Source organism: Delphinus delphis, chromosome 17 (assembly GCF_949987515.2).
Source record: "Delphinus delphis chromosome 17, mDelDel1.2, whole genome shotgun sequence".
In the NCBI taxonomy this organism is placed as follows: domain Eukaryota; kingdom Metazoa; phylum Chordata; class Mammalia; order Artiodactyla; family Delphinidae; genus Delphinus; species Delphinus delphis.
In genome coordinates this window covers 18122182-18147366 of record NC_082699.1, presented here as the reverse complement: position 1 = coordinate 18147366, position 25185 = coordinate 18122182, and the positions used below count along the sequence as shown (strand labels likewise).

General features: G+C 43.0%; 1 long non-coding RNA gene across 1 annotated transcript in view; it reads right to left on the bottom strand.

Annotated features, from left to right (window-relative positions):
• Positions 1–24027, bottom strand: part of LOC132413072 (uncharacterized) — a 135936-nt gene extending 111909 nt beyond the window's left edge. Inside the window, exon 1 of the long non-coding RNA XR_009516591.1 lies at positions 23909–24027. This is a non-coding gene — a long non-coding RNA (uncharacterized lncRNA). The remainder of the gene's footprint in view (positions 1–23908) is intronic.
• Between the last annotated feature and the right edge of the window lie 1158 nt (positions 24028–25185).

Sequence of the window (25185 nt, the reverse complement as noted above, 5' to 3'; positions counted from 1 at the left end):
AGACTGCAGGGCGCAGAGATTTCTCCGAGAAGCCAAACAACAGAGGATGTTCTGTCACCATCATCATAGGCTCCCAAGTACAAAATGTTAAGTAAATGATTAACCGACCAAAGCATTTTTTGGAAACATAGGCAGACTTCAAGGATTTCAAAATCTTTCAGGAAACCCCTGAACTTGCCCACATCCTGGGAAGAGGGGTCCGAGGAGGGGCATTTCCCTCTGCAGGAGCCCAGGAGCCATTACACAGCCCAGCTATCCATCCCAGCCCAGAGGGTCGGATCCCAGCGCAGCCCAGCACGCAGAAAAGGCTTTTCTCCTGCGCAAGCAGTTGTCTTTTTCCTGGCAAACAAGCCAGGTGCCAGAAATTTTACCCAGACTGGGAGGGAAAGAAAGGAGAGGAAGCAGAAGAGGGAGGGGGATGAAGAAAGAAAATAGAATCATTAGGGAAAAAATGAAAAATGAGGTCAAGATGGTTACAATCTGAAACAATTTCAGAAAAGTTACATACTTTTTCAAAGCACTGAAAGCCTCTCAGAGCTCTGAAAAGGCACAAGCCCGCAGGAAGATGTTTTCCCCCAGCCCTGAGGTCTCTCACCCAACTGTAGAAAAACAGATCTCAAACTCAGAAATTAGAAAAGTACGCATGCTTGTATGAGCGCTATTGCTGGTTGGGTTTCATTTCTTTGTCTAAAGAAGCTGTTCTTGCAAGTTACCACCACCCCCAGGGACGCCTTGCCAGTGTGCTTCCCAGGGCTTACGTCTTCTTGTGCTTTCCTTACATCTGTTTCTATTCCTCACAAATTCCTCTCCCTTTCACCTGAACAATGGAGGTACCTTTCCCAAGTTCCTTAATTAAATCTTATTTTATCTTGCAACTATCAGGAAAAAACAAAGTCATTCGGGGTCATCTCTTCAAGGTTGAGAAGCCTGAGCCACCCACCTGCTCCTGCTTGTCAAAATGAAATCTGCCAAGTGCTGAGTTGCTTGAAAATGTCCTGTTAAGTCATTTAAAGACATAGCTCTTCATAGATCTAGCAAAGCAGAACCTTAATTTGAGACATACACCTTGCCACAATCACAGAACCTTTCCACCAAATGTTTTCTTTAGAAAATAAAACAAGCTCCCATCCGAAAACGTTATTAGCCATGTTTCATCTTCATATTTCTTATTTCCTTAGCAAGATAAAGCATTCTTTCACCTAATGAACCATGAAATCTTCCTCAACAGTAAAGGATGTTGGGACTTCCCTGGTGGCACAATGGTTAAGACTCCACCTGCGGATGCAGGGGACACAGGTTTAAGCCCTGGTCCAGGAAGATCCCACATGCCGCAGAGCAACTGAGCCTGTGGGCCACAACTACTTAGCCTGCGCTCTAAAGCCCGCAAGCCACAACTACTGAGCCTGCGTGCCACAGCTACTGAAGCCCGTGCACCCTAGAGCCCACGCACTGCAATGAGAAGCCCACCCACCACAACAAAGAGTAGCCCTCCGCTCGCCGCAACTAGATAAAGCCTGTGCACAGCAGCAAAGACCCAACACAGCCAAAAAATAAAGTAAAAAATAAATTTTTTTAAAATAATGGTAAAGGATGTTTTTTGAGGAATAATTGGCATAACGTTATCTAGTTTCAGTTGTACAACATAACGATTCAGTATTTGTATATACTACAAAAAGAGCACCACAGTTAAGTCCAGTTAACATCCATCACCATAGTTACAAAATTGTTTTCTTGAGATGAGGATTTTCAAGCTTCACTCTCCTAACTAATCTCAAACATGCAGTACAGTGTTATCAACTACAGTCATCATGTTGTACATTATATCCCTGTGACTTAATATATTTTATAACTGGAAGTTTGCACCTTTCACCCCTTTTGCCCACAGCCCCACCTACAAACCACCTCAGGCAACCACCAATTTGTTCTCTATATCCATGAGACGAGGTTTATGTTGGGTTTTTTTAATTGTCTTTTTAGATTCCACATACAGTGAGATCATAAGGTATTCTCTTTTTCTGTCTGCCTTATGTAACTCAGCATAATGCCCTTAAGGTCCATCCATGTTGTTGCAAATAATGAGATTTCACTCTTTTTTTCCGGGCTGAAAAGCCTGGAATCCTAAACACTAGGCCACCAGGGAATTCCCTGTAGGTCATTTCTATATCTTGGCTATTGTAAATAACGCTGCAATGAACATAGGGGTGCATATATCTTTTCAAATGAGTGTTTTCATTTTCTTTGGGTGAATACCCAGAAGTGGTATTGCTATCAATATAGTAGTTCTATTTTTAATTTTTTTAATTAACTTCCAATATTTTCCATAATGGCTGCACCAATTTACATTCCTACCAGCAGTGCACAAGGGTTCCCTTTTCTCCACATTCTCACCAACACTTGTAATTTCTTGTCTTTTTGATAACAGCCATTCTAACAGGTGTGAGGTGACATCTCATTGTGATTTCGATTTGCATTTTCCTGATGCTTAGGGATGTTGAGCATCTTTTCATGTACCTGTTGGCCATCTGTATGTCTTTTGGGGGGAAAAGATGCCCATTTTTTAATCAAATTGTTTGTTTTTTGCAATTAGGTTGCATGAGTTCTTTATATATGTTGATTATTAACCCTTTATCTAATGTATGATTTGCAAATGTTTTCTCCCATTCCCTACGTTGCCTTTTCTTTTGTTGATGGTTTCCGTTGACGTGCAGAAGTTTTTTTAGTTTGATGCAGTCCCGCTTATTTTTGTTTTTGTTGCCTTTGCTTTTGGTGTGAAATCCAAAAAGTCATCACCGAAACCAATGTCAAGGAGCTTCCCACTTACGGGTTTTTTTTGTTTGTTTTTTAACATCTTTATTGGAGTATAATTGCTTTACAATGGTGTGTTAGTTTCTGCTTTATAACAAAGTGAATCAGTTATACATAGACATATGTTCCCATACCTCTTCCCTCTTGCATCTCCCTCCCTCCCACCCTCCCTATCCCACCCCTCTAGGTGGTCACAAAGCACTGAGCTGATCTCCCTGTGCCATGCAGCTGCTTCCCACTAGCTATCTATTTTACATTTGGTAGTGTATATATGTCCATGCCAACCACTTATGTTTTATTCTAGGAATTTTATGATTTAAGGTTTCATGTCCAAGTCTTTAATCCGTTTTGAGTTTATTTTTGTGTATGGTATAAGACAGTGGTCCAGTTTCATTCTTTTGCATGTTACTGTCCAATTTTTCTAACACCATTTATTGAAGAGACTATCCTTTCCCCACAGTATTTTCTTGGCTCCTTTCTTGTAAACTAACTGACCATATATGCGTGGGTATATTTCTGGGTTCCCTATTCTGTTCCATTGATCTGTGTGTCTGATTTTTTGTTGTGTTTTTTTTGCCAATACCATGTAATATAGCTTGAAATCAGGAAGCATGACGACTCCAGCTTTGCTCTTTCTCAAGACTGTTTTGGCTATTTGGGGTCTTTGTGGCTCCGTACAACTTTTAGGATTACTTTTTCTATTTCTGTGAAAAACACCTTTGTAAGTTTGATAGAGATTGCATTGAATCTGTAGATTGCTTTGGGTAGTATGGACATTTTAACAATATTTATTTTTCCAATCCATAAGAATGGAATATGTTTCCATTGATGTGTATCTCCTTCAATTTCTTTCACCAATGTCATAGTGTTCAGTGAACAGATCTTTCACCTCCTTGGTTAAATTTATTCCTGGATATCTTATTCTTTTTGATGCAGTTGTAAATTGGATTGTGTTCTGAATTTCTCTGACAGTTTATTATTAGCATATAGAAACCCAACAGACTTTTGCATGTTGGCCTTTTATCCTGAAAATTTACTCAATTTGTTTATTAGTTCTAACAGTTTTTTTGGTGGAATCTTTTGAGTTTTTTATATATAATATCATGTCATATGCAAATAATAACAGTTTTATTTCTTCCTTTTGAATTTGGATTCCTTTTATTTCTTTTTCTTGCCTGACTGCTCTGGCTAGGGCTTCTAATACAATATTGAATAAAAGTGGTGAGAGTGGGCATCCTTGTCTTGTTCCTTAGAGGGAAAAGTTTCAGGTTTTCACCATTGAGTATGATGTTAGCTGTGGGCTTGTCATATACAGCCTTTATTATGTTGGGGTACCTTCCCTCTATACTCACTTTGTTGAGAGTTTTTATCATAAATGGATGTTGAATTTTGTCAAAAGCTTTTTCTGCATCTATAGAGATGATAATATGATTTCTATCTTTCATTTTGTTAAAGTGGTGTATCACATCGACTGATTTGCAGATGTTGAACCATCCTTGTATCCCTGGGATAAGTCCCACTTAATGGTGGTATATGATCCTTTTAATGTATTGTTGAATTCAGTTCGCAAATTTTGTGTTGAAGATTTTTGAAGCTATGTTCATCAGGACATTAGACTGTAGTAGTCTTTTCTTATGGCAGCTTTGTCTGTTCTTGGTATCAGGGTGATGCTGCCCTCATAAAATTGGTTTTGAAGCATTCCCTCCTCTTTTATATTTTATATATTTTGAATGTTTGGTAGAATTCACCAGCGAAACCATCTGGTTCTGGACTTTTGTTTGATGAGACATTTTGACTACTGATTCAATCTCCTTACTAGTCATCAGTCTATTCTGATTTTCTACTTCTTCACGATTCGGTCATAGTAGGTTGTATGTTTTTAGAAATGTATCCATTTCTTCTACGTTGTCAAGTTTGTTGGTGTGTGATTGTTCACAGCATTCTCTTATGATTGCTTATATTTCTGTAGTATCTCGTGTAACATTTCCTCTTTCATTTCTGACTTTATGCGTGTTCTCTTTTTTTCTTGATGAGTCTAGCTGAAGGTTTGCTAATTTTACCTTTTCAAAGGATCAGCTCTTAGTTTTATTAATCTTTTCTACTGTCTTTTTAGCCTGTTTCATTGATTTTTGCTCTGATCTTTGTTATTTCCTTCCCACAGTAAAAGATATTATAAAGTTAACAGATCACTTGCAACTACAGTGCCTTATAACATGTTTCTATCCTTCCTTCCTCAGCAAGCATGTGGGATTACCAGAATTAGCATTTTAATAGTTTCAGATCCAAGAACTAGGCTGTCAATCTCTACATCACATCATTGACACAATCATTCATCTTCCTCTTTCGTTGAGAGCTGCTGACTTGTCAGTGTCTTCTCTGGGCATCTCCATCTAATCCACTTGCCTTCAAAACCCACACCCCCGTCAGATAATCTAGGATATAATATTACCCTGCAACCTAAGCGCTGAACAAATGCCATTGTAAATTGTGCCCTTAACAGACTGTGATTGCTAAGATTTTTTATCACATTCTTCAAAATGACTTCCAAAGAATCATTTTATGAAATGAGTTTAACATTATCTACGAAGTTCTTATTGTGTTTCTGGAAACTGTGTACTTGTTCTAATTGTCCATTCTGTCAGGTGAACTCAGTTTGCTTAGTTTGTGCAAAAGCAGAAGCTTTGCAGGTTTCCTGCTCACTGTGGCCCTTTGTTCTGCACACATAGCACCTCAGCTCAGTGAGGAGGGGCACAGGCTCCCACTGTGGGTTCCCTTGATTCAAACCAGATGGATAAGTCACAGTTTCTTCAGGCATCATTTCTTCATATAAAATTAGGGAGTTCACTACATGATCCTTTAACTCCCTTATGGGTCTAAATCCTGCATCTCTGTGACTATGACTCCACAGGGACACCTTGATAACAGTCAACCAGCTCACACTCTTAGAGGCTTTGCACCTTCCAGAGCCTTCTCTCATAACCTACCTCATAGAATTTTCATAACACCCCCATGTGGCAGGCAGCATTGGCAATTTTTTCCTCATTTTGCTGATACTGACCCTGAGCCTCAGAGAGTGACTTGTCCAATGCATCATGGCCATGAATAAGCAGGATCTTGACTCAAACCCCAACCCAAAGTTTTAAATTCCCAGTCTGGTGCCCTTTCTACTCTATAATAATGTTCCTCATAAAGTTTCTATAAACCACCACTAAATCAGTTGTACAGAAAACTCTCATTCTCTACTACATACTTCCATGTAAATTAATCTGGATAGTAACACGTGCAGGTTTCATCATTCTGAGATTTTTGTCCTCGGCAATTAACATTATAGTACTTCCCTTAGGAAATATAACAGTCCAGCACTGACATTTTTGTGGACCATGAAGGCTGCAATATCCAAAACTCTGTGATGAGCATTTTCTTGGCTCAAAGATCCTCCCCTCCAGAACCCAGTCTTGGTGAAACAATAGGATGCACTTAAATATCCTATTCCAGAAGGTGGAAAGTCTAGGGAAAAAGTACAGGGTTTCTGGGAACTTCACCCTGGGAGTGTCAGAAAAGGCATATTAGATCCAACCATCCCACTCCTGGGCCTATACCCAGACAAAACCATAATTCAAAAAGATACATGCACCCCTATGTTCACAGCAGCACTATTTACAATAGCCAAGACATGAAACAACCTAAATGTCCATCAACAGATGAATGGATAAAGAAGATGTGGTACATATATACAATGGAATATTACTCAGCCATAAAAAGAGAATGAAATAATTCCATTTGCAGTAACATGGAATATTAAGTGAAGTTAGTAATACTAAGTGACGTAAGTCAGAAAGAGAAAAACAAATACCATATGATATCACTTATATGTAGAATCTAAAATATGACACAAATCAACATGTCTACAAAAAAAAAAACAGACTCACAGATATAGAGAACAGACTTGTGGTTGCCAAGGGGGAGGGGAGTGGAGGAGGGAAGGATTGGGAGTTTGGGATTAGCAGATGCAAACTATTATATACAGGATGGATAAACAACAAGGTCCTACTGTATAGCACAGGGAAAACTATATTCAATATCCTGTGATAAACCATAATGGAAAAAACATGAAAAAGACTATGAAAAAGAATATATATGTATAATTGAGTCACTTTGCTGTACAGCAGAAATTAATACAACGTTGTAAATCAACTATACTTCAACAAAATTAAAAGAATAAAAGAAAAAAAGGCATATTAGCTTCCTGGGCTGCCATAACAAATTACCACAAACTTGGGGACCGAAATTTACTCTCTCACAGTTCTGGAAGCCAAAAGGCTAACATTGGTATCAGCAGGGCTGTGTTCCCCTCTGAAGGCTCTAGAGGAGTATCCTTCCTTGCCTGTTCCAATTCCTGGTGGCTCCTGGCATTCCTTGGTTTGTGGCAGCATCACTCCAATCTCTGCCTCTATCTTCATGGCCTTTTCCCCTATGTGATTTCCTTTCAAAACCCTGAAGTAATAACATCTGCAGAGACCCTATTTAACGAATTACATCTGCCAAGACCCTACTAAGATTTTGACACCATCAATAGAGAGGAAAGCTACCCTAAGAGGATCCAGGAGCAAAGACATGGAAGAAGGCAAGTCCTGGACACCTAGGAGGAGAGGAGGACCCAAGGGGAGCTATAACAAAGTTGAAAGGATGATGTGTCAGTCTGCTCAGGCTGCTGTAATAAACTGCCATGAACTAGTGGTTTAAACAACAGACATTTGGGACTTCCCTGGTGGTGCAGTGGTTAAGAATCCACCTTCCAATGCAGGGGACACGGGATCAATCCCTGGTCAGGGAACTAGATCCCACATGCATGCCACAACTAAGAGTTCGCATGCCACAACTAAGGAGGCTGTGAGTCACAACTAAGGAGCACATGTGTCACAACTAAGGAGCCTGTGAGCCACAACTAAGGAGCCTGCCTGTCACAACTAAGACCTGGCACAACCAAAATAAATAATAAAACAAAAAAAACTTTTAAATTGTAAAAAAAAAAAAAAACCAAAAAACAGACATTTGTTTTCTCATAGTTCTGAAGATTAGCTGTCATCAGGGTTGGTTTCTGGTGAGATTTCTCTTCCTGGTTTATAGACCACCACCCCCTCACTGTGTATCAGATGTGGCCTATCTTCTGTGTGTACACAGAGAGAGAGCTCTCCGGTGTCTCTTCCTCTTCTTATAAGGACATGAGTCCTATTGGATTAGGGCTCCACCCCCTATGACTTCATTTAACCTTAATTACCTCCCTAAAGGCCCTATCTCCAAAAACAGATGCATTGAGGGCTAGGGCTTTAATATATGAATTTGGGAGAACACGATTCAGTCCACAACAGATGATCTGAGGCCAAATCAAGATGAGTCAAGACTACCAACTAGCCCAAGGAGTTTGACCTCCATTCTGTCAATGGTGATGGTGGAAAGATGCTGGAAATCTTGAAAGTGGTTATGGAAATGTTTTCAAGAGAGGCACCATCCTTTTCATTTTCCTGGTCTATAAAATAAGAGCTATTTTCTAGGAGCCTTTCCAGACTAACAGACCATGATTACTGACTACATTTTAGAAGATTAATCTCTTAGAATTTGTTGCTCTCTCTAATATATAGCCTATGAAGCAATTATGTCACCAAAAGATAGATAATTTTTAAAGGCACTGTTTTTTGTTCTAAAAAGGTTAATGATGGAGTAGCTTCCACCAAAAGCACCAAGATCCTGCTGGTTCTTAGAGAGTGATGTCAAACAGACATTACGACAGAATAAGATGTACTTGGAGATTAAAAAAAAAAAAAAGACCAATAACTCTGGCATGGTTAGCTTGCACCACAAGAATATTTGTGAACATTTTTCCAAGGCCTTACTCTTATCCAGTTTCCAAAAGAAATCCTGGTCTTTTTAAACTCTCTGGTCGGTAAAATGTGAACTGATAAGGAGTACTGAATCCCAGAAGGCCAGAGCTGGCAGGATGCTTCTGAAATTACTCATTTCTGACTTTCACATCACAGATGAGAAAGCTGAAGGCCAGAGATGTACAGTGAGGGGCCTGGGATCCCACAGGTACTTATTAGAAAAGCTTGCTTGACACAGACAAGAAAGAAGTTTCAGAGGTCTGACTGGTCCAAAATTGGAACTGCTCCAAAACTGAACCAACGTCATGTAGTTTTCAATATGTCCCAGTCACCATTTGAAGTCACTGTTTCTCAGACATTAGTGTATACAGGAAGACCTGGGGAGCTTGTGAGAATACAGATTCAGATTCGGCAGGTCTGGGCTGGGGCCTAGGAGTCTGCATTACTGACCAGCCCCCCCACCCCACCCCAGGGCTTGCTAATCATGCTGGTCTGAAGAAGACACGGGGCAGCAAGGTTCCAAGTGCTTTATAACCATGAACTCTCATTCTCCAGAACAATCCTGCTACCGTGACAGATCCAGGTACTGTACAGGCACTGTTACTATTGCCGTCTGACAGAGGAGGAAACTAAGGCTGAGTTCAGTGAATCGCCTAATGTCACACAGCTGGGAGGGGCCGGAGGCAGGATTCCACCCAGAGAGCCAAACTCGAACCAGTGCTCTTAACTGTTACCTTACCCGTTGGTTCTTAAAAGCAATCCAAGATCATCTCCATGCTTACATATGTCAGCTTTCGGGGCTGAGTCATCAGGACTGTATTTTAAATATGTAGCCATCCGAATAACATTCGTAAAAAAACAGAAGAGAAAAAAGTGGGGAAGTGCTCATGACATAACGTTAAGTAAAAACATCAGAATACAAACTACATCAGACCAGGCCAGGCCCTCTGACCACCTGGCTCCATCACTCAAGTTGATACAAGCCAACTCATTACGGCACGAGCAGAAGAGGCGCTCCCTTCTCTCTTTTTCCTCCCTCTCCCAGAAACCATCCCAAGGGAGACTTCACTCCTGCCCCAGCCCGTACAACAAACACTTCAGAAAGTGGGGTCTTGAGGGAAAAAAAAGGCTTGAGAGAGAACAAGTCATAGTACCTGGGAGAAAGCCAGCCCGTGGCTCCCAGCATCCACAACTTTCTTTTATTCATTCACCACGTATCTACTGAGAACTTGTGCCACGTACCATACTAGATGTTAGGACATACAATTGACAAAATTCCCTGCTCTCGTGAAGATTACATTCTAGTTGGAGAAGCTAACAGTGAAAAATAATAAGCGTAATAAATAAGCATGTTATACAGTATGTTAATAGAGGATAAGTGTTATGGAAAAAGATAGAAAAGGGGGATGAGGAGTGCTGGGGGGTTGCAGACTGCAGTGGCCCTTAGGGTCATCAGGAAGGTGACATTGGAGAAAGGGCTTGAAATGAAGGAGTTAAGTACACACATGTCTGGGGAAGGACGTTCCAGGCAGATGGAACACAGGTGCAAAGGCCCTAAAATGGAAACAGATCACATCTGGAATAGTCAAGGAAAATCAGAGGCCATTGTACCTGCAGTGAATGATTTATTAGGAGAGGAAGCCAGAGAGGCAATGGGTAGGGAAAAGGGCAGATCTAGGAGAGCCCTACAGGCCTTGAGAAGGACTGTGGCCTTTACTCTGAGAGAAATAGGGGGTCGCTCAGGGTTTGGAGCAGAGAAGTGACATCACCTGACTGGTGTATTGAAAAACCTAACAGGCTCTCTGAGCGGATTAAGGAGAACGTGGACAGAAGCCTGGAGATCAGTTACAAGGCAAGTGCAATCACCCACGCAAGGGGCTCTGGTGGGTCAGACTAAAAGGGGTAACAATGAGGTGGTGAGACGTGTAATAAGATCTGGATCTCATGATTTCTCGAAGGCTTAGATGTAGAATGTGAGGGAAAGAGAGGAGTCAGGGATGTTTCCTGCACTTGGAAGAATGAAGTTGTCCTTCATTGATATGCAACAGACTCCAAGGGACGTTGACTTGAAGGACAGATCTAGGGTTCGGGTCTAGACACATGACGATGGAAGTGTAGAGACACAGAAGAGATGGTTGGCTGCATGAGTCTGGAATTCAGGGATGTGGGCCAGAGATGGCCGCGTGGTCGTGAGCCTGTAAAGCCAGGAGACCAGACGAGGTTCCCAAGGGAGGGAGTCAAGTCGAGAAGAACAAGCGCTGTAGGGTCTGAGCCCTGGCCACGTCCACAGAGAGAGAACGAAGCAGCAAGTGTCTGGGAAGGAGTCGTCAGTGGAAAACCGGGGAGGTATGAGGTCTTGGAAGTCAAGAGAAGAAAGTGTTTGCCAGAAGAGAGTCATCAAGGGTGTCAACTCTGCTGAGAGGCCAATTTAGACAAAGGCGGAGAGCTGAGCTTTAGACTTAGCAAAGTGGAGGCCACGGCGACCTTCACGGGCAGTTTCAGGGGAGTGAGAAGAATTTTTTTTTTATCTACAGAAAGGATAGGAAAACCTCAATGATAAAAAGAGGAAAGGGGCTCAAGTGCCTGGCACTAAGCCTTTAGGGAGGGAAGAAGACGTGACACTGCCTTTGGCATTTAAGGGACAGACTTGTGCGTAAGCCAAGCAGAGCTCTTCTGTGTGTGTGGAAGCCTTTATGTTCTCATGACTCAACAGATTATGCTACTAGCTTACTGACTCTTTGTTCTCTCTTCAACTCTGTTCTGAATACAGCTTAATCTTTTAAATGGAAGAAAAAATAATAAAAGGTCACCTACCAGCTATTAAGCCATCACACATATGAAACCTGGACTCAGTTCATTACATAAAAGGGAGCCTTACAACATTCTTCTTCAACTTCAAGTTCATTGTTCCAGCAATGGATTTTTGCTTTTGATATGTGGCCACACCTTTGGAGCAACAATACTGGGAAACGCACACTGTTCTTTCTCGGTATTTGGTCCAAAGGGGCCAGAGTTCTACATTCAAGGCCAAGCTTGCTCTTCCTATCACACACACTCCGTCTCCCATAAAATCATCTATCACCAGTATTCCTGCCAAGTCACCCATTTAGAACTGTGTCTTTCTTTTTCATACAAAGCCATGTGTGGAATGCAGAAGAGATGATATACTTAAACCCATCAGAATAATTTCTTTTCTATTTTAAAAATGGAAGTTCACCTCAAAAAATCCTGAATAGTACCAGCTCATTAGCAACTACCAATTGCTTATTTTTCCAGTTGAACCAGAAGATGATATATTTTTCTAGGAAAGTACCTAAGAGATTATATTTATACTGCTTTGTCCTCTTCTTTGTTTCGACTTGATGGAAAGAACTATCATCAACTTCGATGACTAAAAAATTAGAAAACTTTCAGTAAAACCCCATTATTTCAGACACAATTGCTTTGAAAATAACAGTAATTAAACCTTGATTGAAGGTTACTTTTGTAGCATGTTTGAAAGGGAGCACTGAAAAGAAAATTAATAACATAAACTGTGCAGGAAAGATATCTAACCCATTTATAATATGTTTCAAATATTATCTATTTGTTAAAGGAGACCTTTTACTCTGAGGGAAATAGGGAGTCGCTCAGGGTTTGGAGCAGAGAATTGACATCACCTGACTGGTGTATTGAAAAACCTAACAGGCTCTCTGAGCTGATTAAGGAGAACGTGGACAGAAGCCTGGAGATCAGTTACAAGGCAAGTGCAATCACTGTACTTTTAGTACAGAAAGGCAGTATATATGTTTACACATGATGGATGCGTGTCCATGAGTTCACGACGTCATTCTCACCGTTTTTCTAAACTTAAGAGGTTTTATTGTAACTACTGATCTACACACACACACACACACACACTCACACTCACCTACAGTCATGCAAGTATATACAAACAACTTACCAACCCACACACTTTATCTGCCAATGCCCACACCCACCAGCAAGTAGGTTTCCCAGATTAAAAAAATAAATAAAATCACTGATCTTTTTTTTTTGGTCCACAGTAACAGCTCCCTCTACCACTGAGTCTTAAATGGACTACTACCCAAACTGCTTTTTCACAATTATATAATTGCAATTTTAGCAGTGTAAAATTAAAAGAAAACAAATGTTATTTCTTGGCTGACTAAGAAGTCTATAACCATAAAAGAGATCTGCCTCTTCCCCATGCCTGTAGATTTCCTCACAGGGCAGAAATGATCCGAATCCATGTTTAATAAATCCAATACACCAAGATTCATTTACTAGACCTGAAATAAATAATATACTTTCTTAAAATATTATTTTTAGATGGGTTGTATACGTATCCTGCAGAAGATGAAAACTGAAGGCGGTCCCTCACAAGACGTTAAGTCTGAGAGGCGTGTATTAGGAATCTTCCCAGCCCAAGACCAGCAGATGATGAAATCTGACAGATTGGCTGGCATCATCTCCCCCATTCTGGGTGCTTGTCTCATGCAATCTGCTCCCACGGGGCTGAGCCACTGCCTTGTTCTAAAAACACCAACCACACACACCACCTCCGATCCTGGAAACTGAAGAGCTCTCCACTGCAGTAAACATTTGTTCTCTGAAGTTTTCTTCACTAAACTTTCAGGATTCATACCGACCGCATGTGAAGAATGTACCAAACACACAACATTCAGAAAATCTCCTCCACTGCTCTCCACAGTAGTTCAAAAATGTCTGTTCAACAAACATCTTCAGGGCACCTGCTATGATACCAGGCCCTGCGGCAGTTATTGAAGATGTGAAGCTGCATCAGAGATGGGTTCTCTCTTGGGACTTCCCTGGCGGTCCAGTGGTTAAGACTCCGTGCTTCCACTGCAGGGGGCATGGGTCCGATCCCTGGTCAGGAAACTAAGATCCCGCATGCTGCACGCCAACCCGCCCCCCAAAAAAAAGAGAGAGAGAGACTGATTCTCTCAAAGGAGATGGATATGGATGTGAAAAACCACGTCGCAAATGTGATACCAACAGTACAATAGGAGACAAGAAGGCTACATGATTCGGTTTGAGAGAAACCACCCTAGAGAGGTTGTATTTGAGCCGGGTCCATAAGGCCGAGAAGGAGGTCACTGAGCGGGGAGGGCAGAACAAGTGTTCCCGACAGCAAAGCCCTGAGACTGATCTGGGAAACTGAAGACCTTGAGTGACGAGTGACAAGGGAAAGAGCACGGAGGAGGTGGGGCTGGAGTGACGGGCTGGGCAGGATGGGATCTGAATGCTATGCTTCTATGTCATACTCAAACAATAAGGAACCGTGAATGCCTTTTAGTCAAGAGAGAACGATCAAATCAAGTTACATAAAGATAATCATGGCAGTCTGGAGGATGGCTTGAAGCAGGATGAGGCAATCAGGACTTGAAGGGAAACTGGGGCCAGGCAAAGGGAGTGGAGGCGGCAAGAGCTATTCCCGAGATGAGATGCACGGGACTCAGGGACCTCTGGGTGTCAGAGGCGAAAGAGAGGGAGGAATGCAGGCTGAATCCAGTGATTGCAATGATAGCGACAGAGGAGACAGACTTTCATGACCCGCTCACGGGAGGCCAGGAGGAGGAGAGCAAGCTTGGGGGAAGACGTCTGCTCAGCACTGTGTCCAGTGGCCGCCTGAGAGCTGGAGGTGGGGGAGGGATGAACAGGTGGTCAAGGTCAAGCCACTCTAAGGCCAGGAGTCACTGATGCGGCAGAGAGAGGCAGCCAGGATGAAAACAGGCAACAGAGACAGGAAGGAAACGGTGGCCCAAGAGCAAATGGATGTGACAGAATGACCCGGATGTCGACATGTTACGGCAACTTGTACGGAACAGCATGATCTGACTGGAGAGAATGGCCTTTGGGGCAGATGTTCGCAGCTGGCTACATCAGGAGCCGTTCCCAAAATTCTTCTTCCCAAAGCCAGGTACCCATCCCCCTGGTGTTGCTTTTAGCTAGAGATGGCGATGCAATGATACAGGAAGTCTGCTGAGCGCCTATGGGAAGACACACTTCTCTGATCAAAGAAACAGACGTAGCTGGTGCAGCCCCTTCTATCTGCCTTGAACGAGGACATGATGCCTAGAGGTTCTGGGAGCCAGCTTGTCACCCAGGAGATGGCACAAAGACAAAACATTAATGATGGGGAGGTGAAAAGATACAACACTGTCCAGCCCTGGACTACAGGAAACTTTTCAGCAAGAACCAAAGACAAGCAGTATTATGAAAGGAAAATCTGGCTACAAATGAGTCCAAGAGGAGGGAGATGTATTCTAAGGGAAGGTCAAGGATAGAAATTGTGTCCTGCTGTTTCCCCAGCACAATGCTTGGCATGTGGTAGGCTCACAGCACACATCTGCTGAATCTACTGCTGGGAGAGAAAGCAACCTGAGCCACTCTCTTGGCCTGAGCACTTTTTACAGGTCCTGGCAGAGGCAGTCCTGAAGGCCTTACATTTTGGGAGCTCTGCATCCTAATCCTGTGAAGAACAGAGTCTCATCCTCAGAGGCCCACAGCTCTACAACCACCTGGGGACTCTCTAGGGGACACGAGTCATCTTGTAGGGGGATGTTTACTCCTCCTGGCGCAGAGAAAAGCCATGGATTCACTGGAATCTTTCATCGTCCGATTCTTCAAGACTGAAAAGACAGGAATCTCAGAACGCCTGACTTCGGCCAGGTTTCATCTGGGATGACCAACTCCAATGGCAAGGAGGTAGGTATTGGACAAGACAGAACTAGCCAGCTTCACGGCTCCAGGGGAAGCAACCTTGCCAGGTGGTGCAGCTTCAGCAAGCTTTCTGGGTGGAGAAAGATGGCCTAGCGGCTGGAGAAGGGCCACAGCTGGAGGAAGCTTACCATCTGAAGAGTGCGCACAGGCTGTCCCACAAAACCTCACAGCCTCCTGAATTTTACTGCAGCTTCATCTCCTCCTGATACCCCCTCCCTACGCCACCCCTTCCCGTACTTCCACCTCCCTGCACAAATTCAGTAAGGAAAATAAGTCTTATCATACCTTATGTGGTCTTTTCACAAATAGTCTTTTTACAAAAATCCCTCAAAAATATATATATACACACATATATATACATACATACATATACCAGAATCACACAGAGAAGGAAATAAAATTAAACAGTCATCGATCAGTGAAGGTCTCTACAACATGTAGGCACTGCTGTATTTCCAATATTGAGACGAATTTTCTATCATTTAAATAATAATCTAAGTGTTCCATTAAGGAAGAATGACATTTTCAAATGTTAGTTTTGTACATATAATTCCGAGAGAGACTTACCATATCATTGAAGAAGCTAATCTAATTTTCTACAGACCAAGTATAAACTCCAGCTAAAGCTGCGTTTAGGGACTTTTCTGGTGGCGCAGTGGTTAAGAATCCGCCTGTCAATGCAGGGGACACGGGTTTGAGCCCTGGTCTGGGAAGATCCTACGTGCCGCGGAGCAACTAAGCCCTGGCACAACTACCAAGCCTGCGCTCTAGAGCCCGTGAGCCACAACTACTGAAGCCCGCACGCCTAGAGCCCGTGCTCCACAACAAGAGAAGACACCACAGTGAGAAGCCCGCCCACTGCAACGAAGAGTAGCCCCCGCTCGCCAAAACTAGAGAAAGCCTGCGCACAGCAACGAAGACCCAACGCAGCCAAAAAATGTAAATGAAAAAAAAAAGCGATAAAACACTCTTTCAAAAAAAAGGAAGAAAAACTGCATTTAACACTGTGTAAGTGGCCTCATGCACGTGACCTAGTGGAGAGGAAGCCCTAACGAGAGACAGCGCCACCTATGGATCACACACTAAAAATACAGTCTTACTGTCCATTTTAGCGTATTTAGGCTGACGGGCTGTATGGCCTTGAGAGGAGTAATTTATTTCAGCTGAACTGACCTTTAACATTTTTGCAGATTTCATTGAAGCAAAATGGGGATAAAAAATTCTAAAACGCTGGCAAGGTATTCTGCCTCATTTCATTCTTCTAACGTTATTTCTCACATCTTATAAGAAATCGTGTTAATTTGTATTCACTCCTGGCTCATTAATACATATTTATTGGGCACCTACATGTGCCAGACCATGTGTCTGGCAACAGTATTACAATGATAAACAAGACAGACTGGGACCCTTGTCCTTTTAAGATTACAATACTTCTAGAATCTGACCACTTCTCATCACCTCCACCAGGAGCAGCTTGGTCAAAGCCATTTGGATTACTGCAAGAGCCTCTTCACTGGTCACCCAGTTTTCACTCTTCTGCACCCACAATCTCTTCTCAACAGAGTACAGAGGGAGCCCTTTAACCTAAGTCAGATGACGACCCTGCTCTGCTCTAAACACCCAAAGCTTCCATCTGATCCGGAGTAAAATCCAAAGTCCTCGCTGCGTGAGATCTCGCCTCCCCTCTCCACTTCTACCCCTTCCAAACCCCCATCGACCATGCCAGCCACACTGTTCTACTCTCCCTCAAACTTGAGAGGCCCCAGGGCCTTTGCACTTGCTAGACCCTCTGCCTGAATGCTCACCCCTCAGATACCTGCATGACTCACTCCCTTACTCCCTCCAGGCCTTTACTCAAATAGCCCCTCTCGACCACCTCTCATAAAATCGCAAGACGCCACCCCTCCACGTTGGCACCCCTCCGTGGTACTTGTCACTATCTGACACACTACCTGCAGGTAATTTGCCTGTTTGTTAGCTGTTGTCTTCCCAGTTAGATTTCAGACCCCATGAGGGCAAGGATTTTGTTCTGTTTACTGCAGAATCTCGAGCTTAAAACAGTGTATGTCCTGTATGTGTCGAGTAAAGTCTCACATACTCTCCCTGTGTATCTCTCTCCCTCTCCAGGACACTGGCTCCTAAGGACAGGGGAGAAATCAGATGTGGAGCCCTCACACTGAGCCCCTGGTCCAGGACAAGGAAGGGCTTTCCTACGTATGTTTGGAGCAGAGCTGGAATCGTAGGTGTACGACCTGCAGTCACACCGGGTTCCGGGCTCCTCAGAGGGGCCTTGTGCTTGGTTTAATCCTCTATAGTCAACGACTTGAAGTTCTTAATAGTTTTTGAACAAGTGGACCTACATTTTCATCTTACACTGGATCCCACAAATTATGTAGCTGGCCCAGTTTTGAGGATTTCAGGTAAGAGATGTCTCAGTAAAATAGCCCACTGAAAAAAATATTGCAAGGAACAGTTCTCACAATGCATGACCCTTTGGGCAGTTCACGGCCACCAGCTTTTCTGTCACTACTAATTCAAGGATGGGAGCTTGGTCCCTGAGGCATATGGGATTTTCGCTCTCTTCAGACTAGGACACCAAAACCCTTTGGTGGGTCATGGGATGGTTCCTAGCAGATCTCTCCTCTGCACCTTTCTCTCCCCCAGGTCTCCCTCCCTCTAGGCCACAAGCTGGAATTCCCCCACACCGGGGTCAAGGTCAGCGAATGGCAAGAGAGAGGCCATAGCACGTTCACATGGATAAAACTGTAAAATTAACTACTGCAGAGCTTAAATTTAAAAGAGACAGAAAAGCTCCACTCCAGTGGGGAAAAGAGATGGTTTGTGGCGTTTGCTTAGATGTTGATGGGAGGGAAGAAAGGGTACTGAGCCCAGGAAGGAGTGAACGCTTAGGGGTATGATGTGGTGCAAAGCAGGGGGCAGTGCGAAAAGGTAGGGAAGGCACGCAAAACATCTCTGAAGACTCAGCAACTGCTCTGTCTCAGCTCAGGGAACCAACAAATGGCTCCTTGTGCTGTCCTGGTGTTGGCAAGACCAGCGGCCAGAGCAGCCGATGTTCCAGCTGACCCCTGCTGGCTCTCGAAGAAAATGTCTGTGCGCAGGGCTGGCAAGGCCTCAAAGGGTTTTTCCAGAGTGATGGATGCCCACACAACAAGCCAGATGCCTGGGAGTGGGGGAGGTGATAAGATAAGGCTAAGGAACACTTTCAAACCTAGTTCTCTTAACAGGATAATTACTTGGTGATCCATGTAGAAACAGAAAGGGGAAGAGAGCAGCTCATGTTTTTAGAGAGGGGCTAGAATGGTATCATAGCGTCATCTCTTTGAGACACTTAAGTACGGACTGGAAGGCTGCAGTCCGCAACATAGAACAGAAAAACATCAAACTTTTAAGATGCTTACTTTGTTTCTCAGTCTCCTTCTCTCCTCCCTCCCTGACTGAAGGCAGTCATGAGAAATTGCCAGACAAAAAGGCACGTCTTACATTCAAAGTAGTTCCCAGCAATACAACATTGTAAATCAACTATACTCCAATAAAAATTAATTTATAAAAAAGTAGTTACCAGTAACTTCTCTAGTCAGCCCTCAGCAACATTAAACATAAGGTGAAAATTAGATCTCATTTTCATTAGATCCAAAGAAATATATCTGGACAGAATTTTGCAGAGAACTGTTTAAACCTTTTTAGGATGGAACAAGAAAATGTATATAACCTTATTTCTGAAACAGGAATTAATTTTCAGTTCCTTTCTAAAGTTTTCTAAAAAGCCCTGCTTCATTTATGCCTAAAAAACATACTTTTATAAATACACATTGGTATTGCCTCACTACTAAACTTGAGGAAATAAAGGCATAAAGATTTATGTTTCTAGGTAAGACCTGTTTTTAAACATATTAGGTAGACTAATAAGTCTACAGCTGCCAAAAAATCAGTCCTCCCATCAGTAGTATAAATATGTACCAGAAACTTCGTAATGTTTCCTTTTGAATTTCCCTCCTTCATGAGCTCAACTCAGCTGCGTCCCACCCCATTGTTCTGCAATGTTCACCTAAGGATCCAATCAACCAACCAATCAACCTGCCCTTATCAGGTGTTTACCAAGTACTCAACAAAGGTACCTTCAAGCTCTTTGTCTTCAAATTTATACCACAGGAGAACACAATTAAGTCCTAAGCAATATGGTACAACAACTTCGGGAATTCAAGGGAGGAAAAAAGCCTGACTTAGACGGGAGTTTAGTGGACGAAGACAGACTTGAATTTGCTCTTGAAGGATCAAGACGGTTCAGAGCAGCAGGGGGAAAATAATAAAGAGAAATTAGTGGTCAGGGGAGAATCTTTCAGAGAAAGACCCATACAGACAAGAAGAAACAGGAGAGAGATGTCTGAGTCCAATTATTACTTTGAATATTAAACAATGTTTACATCTAGGTGAGGATAAACTATGCCTTTCCTCCGGTAAGAAAGAGAAAGGCAGCATTTTGGGACTTCCCTGGCGGTCCAGTGGTTAGGACTCTGTGCTTCCACTGCAGGGGGCCTGGGTTCGATCCCTGGTCAGGGAACTAAGATCCTGCAAGTGGCTCAGCATGGCCAACATAATAATAATAATAATAATAATAAATAAATAAAGGCCGCATCTAAAAAAGCAAAGGAGGTTCTTGACAGGGGAGGCTTCTAGCAATGTTTGGAGACATCTTTTGTTGGTCAGGAAGTCTCACTTTTCACACCCCTGTGACATAGAAAGTAAGCGGGTCAGAAGCAAAAACCCTAGCATGAAATGACATCGTGATCGAGGCGACTTACCTCAGGCTCCTCGGGATAAGTAAGTTGTGATAAAGTACAATCTCACTTCTAACGACAGTGGTTCTCAAACTTTAGGGAACATAAGACACACCTGAGTACCTGTCAAAATGGGGCCCGCAAGCCCCATCCCCCAAGATGTTGATTCAGCAGCTCTGTGGTTTACTAATTTGCATTTAAACACCCCCTCCCCCGCCAGGTGATTCTGATACAGGTGTATCTGCACTGCCCTGTGAACTGTCTCCTAAGCCACCGGTTAACTGAGCAAACCCATCAGCTTCCAATTTATTTTCATGGGCCATCAAGAGCTTTTGCCATCCAACTTTGGAAGAATGTCTGAGATGCTTCCATTTCTGTCATCATTTTCTTTCGCCTAGAGGCATTCAAGGTTCACATCAAGAAGGGAGAATTCGAGAGATGCTACCATGAGCTGAATGCTTGTATCCCCCAACATTCATACGTTGAACGTGATAGTATTTGGAAGTGAGGTCTTTGAGGGGTAATCAGGCTTAGATGAGGTCATGAGGGTGGGACCCGCATGATGGGGTTACCTGCCTTGTAAGAAGAGGAAGAGAGTCCAGAGCTCCTTCTCTCACTCTCTGCCTTGTGAGGACACCTCAAGAAGACAGCTCCCACCAGGAACTGAATCTGCCAGAACCTTGATCTTGGACTTCTAGCCTCCAGAACTATGAGAAGTAAATGTCTGTTATTTAAGCCACCAGTCTAGGTATTTTGTTAGAGCAACCCAGGCCGAATAAGACAGATGCCACGTTTCAAAACTGAGGAGTGAGATGGATCTGCTATGAAACATGGCCTAAAAACATGCTCCCCTACCTCTTTCCTCTTCCCAGCACAATCTATGTCAGAGGAAACAGACTAGCTTGAGCAAACAGGTTTCAGTTAAAATATGAATCATCTTGGACCTCAGCCTAATTCATAACTGGAACTAAATCTGACCATTTTTGTTAAGCTTTGGGTATAAACACAAAAGGCAGAAACCTTTGACTTTCTAGGTGGAAGCGTAGATCGTAACAGCTGTGGCAGTTCTGGTGATTAATTGGAACCAGTGGTGATGGATTTGGGCTGGTGAGGCCTCCACGTAGAAGGCAACGAGCAAAGGATGCCTGAACCGATTCATGTATTCAACAAAGGCTTTCTGAGTGCTTACCATGTGCCAGGCTCCAGAGTCCCAGCCGTGGACAAAACTGGCCACGTTCCCCCTACATTCTGGTAGCCAAAGATGGAAGATACTTTCAAGTGGTAATAAGAGCTAGAAAAGACACTGAGAACTGGGAAAGAGAGGGTGATTGGGGGGTAGGGAGTGGCTTCTTTAGAGAGGATGGTCAGGGAAAGTGTCTCTGCAAGACTGACATTTAAGCTGAGACCTAAATGTCAAGGAGAAGCCGGGCATGTAAAGATCCAGGGAAAGAGCAGCAGATGCAAATCCCTGAGACTGAAAGGAGGTTGGCGTGTTTGAGGAACAGGAGAAAGGCCACTGGGGCTGGCCCAAGTGAACAAGATGGAGGAGAAGCTGGAAAAGAAGACAGGATCCTGACGGGGCAGAGGTATCATCACTACTGCTGCAGAGGCAGAGAACCATTCCACAGTTAACACTCCTGGGGGCAAATCTTCGGTTTTGTGGGTGACTGCCAGGCTCTGCCTTACACATTGACACAACGAATAACTTGGGTCTGTCAGGTTGATGATTTCAAGCTTGGGAAGCCCTTCTCTCCCTCATCCCCTTCTCCTCCTGTTCAAGATGCCTGAAATTGTATCGAAAAGGCAGATTCAATACTCCGGCTCTGTAGCCAGACAACCCAGGTTTTAGTTTCACCTCTGCCACTTTTTAGCTGAGCCTAAACAACCTGAGCCTTGTTCTTCACATCTGTAAAACGGGGGTAACATGAACACCTTACAACATTTGTAAGTCATTTACTAGAGCAGCTGACACAGAACAGTAAGTGCATACAAATGCTATTCTTATCCAGGAAGTTTCTTTTCATTTCTCTAATTTAAGACATTGATGCAAGTTCAACAGAAAATCTCTCTGAAATAGTCATACTATAAGTTGTTATTAGTCATTTGTACTTTAGTGTGACTGAGTCTGCAATTCTTTCTCCAAAGCTCCACAAAGTTGGGTGAAAGAGAGAGAGAGAATATGAATGAGAGAAATTCTAGATTTCAGAGTAACCAAAGGAAAGGAAAAACGAGAGGGGTGAGGAAGACTATAGCCTCTGAAATCTTCACAGTAGTTAAATTCATTAAAACCTATTAATAAAGGAAAAGAATCAAGCCTTTACTTTCCTTTCCCATACAAAGTGCATTTCAGGGTAACCAAATGACAGAAGCTTCTCTTTATGAAAAGTATTCCAGCTTAGCCATAAGAAACGATGATAGAATTAAAATATTACCATTTAGCGACCTCTAACAAGCTAAATTGGGTCAAGGTAATAACCATGAAGGGCCACTCACATCACAAACAGAAAGAAGCGAGCATTCCGTGTCTCCAGATAGAAGCGTACACACCACCACTTATGAGGCATTTCTACTCTAAACTCAAGCCTAAACCTTTAGCTCTAACGATCGGTTTTATGTAACTACACATAACAGAGGAACATATTAAAAATCAAGGGGAAGCAACTGGCAAAATCCAGGCTATGAAAAACCCTCTTGGATAAATTACTCAGTTTCTTCAACAAGTAAATTGCAGGGAAAAATAACATGAGGGGAAACCTGTAGATAAAAAAAGATTTAAGAGGAACCTCAACATATGGACTTACCAAAAGATCCCGAGTCAAACACACCAACCATGAAATTAAAAGCTGATGATAAAATCAGTGAAACCTGACCGGATATTTGACAACATTAAGGAATTGCTGCTACAGTTTTCGGTGTAATAATGGTATTGTGGTTACTTTTTAAAGAGTCCTTAGCTTGTGACAAAGCGAGAGAGTGGCATGGACATATATACACTACCAAACGTAAAATAGATAGCTAGTGGGAAACAGCCGCATAGCACAGGGAGATCAGGGAGATCAGCTCGGCGCTTTGGGACCACCTAGATGGGTGGGATAGGGAGGGTGGGAGGGAGAGAGACGCCAGAGGGAAGAGATATGGGAACATATGTATAACTGATTCATTTTGTTATAAAGCAGAAACTAACACACCATTGTAAAGCAATTATACACCAATAAAGATGTAAAAAAAAAAGTCCTTAGCTTTTAGAAATACATACTGAAATATTTATATATATTTAAATATACCTACATTTATAAATATTTATAAATATATATTTTCATGTGAAATATATATAATATCTGAGATTTGCTTCAAATTAATCCAGGAGGGGGGTTGTTTTTTAATAACACAAAAATAACAAAAACTAAAATAAAATCAGAAATATCTAAAAATAACTTTACAATTTTCCTTAAGGTTCCCGTTCCCTACACACATTTTACTGGTAACCAAGGACTCTGCGAGTTAGAGGCATTTAAAAGCTTTTGACATGTGGCACGATAATAATAATAACGACCACTAACATTTCTTGATAACCTATACAATTTGACTAGACCCAGTCCAGGAACATACTCAGCCAGAAAACTGATGCCATCGCCCTGAAAACAAACAAACAAACAAACGACAGAAAGAAGAGTCACTCACCATGAGTTGCATTTCTGTCTCCCCCAGCTCACTGTGAGCTGCTGAAACCAGGGAACCACGTTTTATTCATCTTCCTCTTGCCGGGTCCACTTACCAAGCCTGGCCCGTGCAGCGTCACTAAATGAGGAGGAAAGGAAAACGTGGAAACACAGAGTAAGAGAGGGATTCTGACATCTAAAGCTGGGAGAAAGAACCTGAGGCCAGTCTGCTTGGACTTGCCCCAGGGAACAGCGAAGGGACAAGACTCTACTCAATCTACCTGAAGAAAACCACAGACCAAAAACGGACGAAAGTCAGTAACCAGAGGACGTGGTTTGTGACTTTAAACTGGTTCGGTCTCTCTTCTGCTCCGTTGAGTCCGGCATCCCCAGGTGAGACTGGGAACTAAAGAGCCTGGAGGGGAAAGAAACCTCCACCCACAGGGGGCAGCAAAGAGCTAATGTCTTAAGAGAAGCGGAAACCGCATCAGCAAGGTGGGGCGTCAGCACTTCCTGCTGGGAACTTCCAGCTTTGGCATCAGTGCCTACCTCTCTCCCTGGGCAAGAAAAAGGAGCTTTTTTGGAGGAATGTTGGGAAGCAGAAAATCGGTAGCAGTGTGGGAGGGATAAACATTGCTGTGACCAAGTGAGAGCAGATCAGGTAGAGTATCGCGTAGAAAGTTTTTCATATAAACATCCTGAAAACTGACCCTTAGCGAAACCTCAGTTGCAAATCGTTCTGCAGGTTCCCTCTCAGCGCATGCGCATGACCATGTAACAGCATTTCAAAGCCTAATGCCCAGCACCACAGTGACTCAGCAAAATCATCTGAAAGCACTTTTAAGTGTCAGTTTATTACTGAAGGTCTCCTCCCTGGATTCCTTGATGCTTTCTCCAACCAAGGCCATAAGCAAAAAAAAAAAAAAAAACTTCTGATACGACACTGAGGCCTTGGTAATAAACCGTGTTGATTTGATCAGGTTAAACACGGAGCCACTTAGGCACAGAGCTCCCAACTTGCTTCAGAGTCCTGGCGCCCGAGGTCGACCCAGAGCCGGCACCCCGCCCCCTCGCCCACTCGGGAAGAGCCTATTTTTACACAGACCCCGGGCAGTTTGCACACTTCCGCTGTGATCTGGAGAAATGCACTTTCCCCCTCATTTCAGTTGCACAGCCTCCATCCCTTCTCCCTTCTCATTGCAAATGGCGTTGGCGTGGACTTGAAGGATTTTGCCCTCCTTGAGTTTTCTTTCTCGTTGGCCCTACTGCATATCCCACACCTGGATGTAGGGAAGGATC